This window comes from Aplysia californica, unplaced genomic scaffold (assembly GCF_000002075.1).
Source record: "Aplysia californica isolate F4 #8 unplaced genomic scaffold, AplCal3.0 scaffold00249, whole genome shotgun sequence".
Lineage (NCBI taxonomy): Eukaryota > Metazoa > Mollusca > Gastropoda > Aplysiida > Aplysiidae > Aplysia > Aplysia californica.
The window spans coordinates 137885-139806 of record NW_004797519.1 but is presented as its reverse complement, the minus strand read 5'-3'; the positions used below and the strand labels follow the sequence as shown (position 1 = coordinate 139806).

General features: G+C 37.1%; 1 protein-coding gene across 1 annotated transcript in view; it reads right to left on the bottom strand.

Annotated features, from left to right (window-relative positions):
- Window positions 1–1922, bottom strand: part of LOC101857649 (sprouty-related, EVH1 domain-containing protein 2) — a 45116-nt gene that overhangs the window by 25008 nt on the left and 18186 nt on the right. The window lies entirely within an intron of this gene.

Below are 1922 nucleotides of genomic sequence, written 5' to 3'. Positions count from 1 at the left end.
GGGGGGTTTCGAGGTATAATTACAGTAGAATGGGCTAAACACTTTGCGAAAGTCTTGACAATTCGGAGTATTCAATAAGTTTGAGCTTGGCTTTGAGTAAAGAGAAGCACATCGACACAATAACACAGTCCCTAATTAGTTCAGGGAAGAGGCTAGACAGGTGGACAAAAACAACAGAGGGAAAGAACAGAAGTAGGACCTACCCGTGGCACCCTCCGACCACCCGCTATTCAACGAACATACTTTTAATTTTTGTTTTTAGTAAGAGTTTAACGGCAATTGCAACACAATTAGGTCATAGAAGTGCCCAAGACTAAAAGTGTTACAAGGAAATGACAAACACAAAAAAGAAAAAGGAAAGATAAGGACGATAGGGAAGAAGGAGTAAGCCACACTAGAGAACATTCCAAGAACCCACAATAAATACTTAATGATTTAAACTTTAAACAAACAGTGATAATGAAAGGGACACCCATTTGTTCTCCTCAGAGTTGCTTTTGGTCGGTTGAAAACTGTAGCAATTAGTCGGCGGATCATAATATCTAGAATCTAACTAGTATGTTTACTTGTTAGAGTAAAGAAAAGCACATCGACACAACAATGGTCATTTAGTGCTGGGAAAGGGTAAGGCAGACAGACAGAAACAACAGAGGGAAAGTAAAGAAGTAGGACCTACCAGTAGGGCCCTCCAATCACCTGCTTGAACCACAGGCCTGCAGTTAAAACTTGAATACGTCTGGTACAAAGGGGTGTCATTTTATCTTCTGTTATTGTTATATATTATTATTAATTATCATTTTCTGAAGGAGGAATTATAGATTAGTAAGAGTCTTACGGCACTAACAACACAATAGGGTCATCATAATAAGTGTCGAAGAATAGAGGTATCCTAAAATTGTAAAAAAAACACAAAAAGAAGGAGACGATAGAGGAGCATCCGCAAACCACCCACTTTGAAGGAGGGAGTGGGTGTAATTGAAAAATTCTGATAATATATTTCCTAGTATTCTATTGATGAGACTTGTTGAATCCTATTTCAACTTCTACTTCTACGCGAACGCTATTTTACATCATATAGAAGTTATTTATATTGCACTTCTAAATAAGTAATCCAATGATGTTAAGTTTTTAAACTAATAATTTTTCAATTCAGTCATACTGAATGACTAGTAACGAACCGATAAGCGAATCTTTGTTGTTATCTTTATAAAATACTAAAAAGGTTTTGAAATAGTTTTATGGCAGGCGCAACAGAATGAAGTCATATGTGCCCAAGACTGCAGGTGTCACTAGAGGGAAACATAAAAAGGAGGCGAGATAAGGACTATTTATAGGTGTATGATATGGAAAATAGAAGCAAACCATATTAAAGCACTCGCCAACCACCAAAAATGTGGGTATTTTAAAATTAAAATTTCCTCCACAATCAACGTTCATTTGTATGCGCATTCAATTATGCAATTTTGACCTTCTTTTTGTTCATTTTCTTGGTGAGACATCCACTTCCGTTGTAAGAATGAAAGCATACTGCTATGAAAATGTTTTGTTTGGGTTTTCTTTCTTTCAGTTTTAGTTGAGAAGCACATTGACACGAATACAGTTACTAAGTGCAATGCAAGAGATTTCGTTTTAGTTACAGTTTTAAGGCACTTGCAACACAGTAAGGTCAAATAAGTGCCAAAGATTAGAGGTGTTACAAGAGAGTGACAAACACAAAAAGGGGGGAAGGGAGAGAGAGAGATGAATTTTTTTTTTATTATTGAGAACCGGCCAACCACCCACCGGAAAGAAAGAGCAAAACAGACTGAAGAAACAAAATGTGAAAAAGAACGAAGTAATAGGAGGACCAACAAGCGGCGTTCTCGAACCACCAACTCGAAACAATACAGGAACGCACGCAAAGAAAATACGAGGTACCTAAC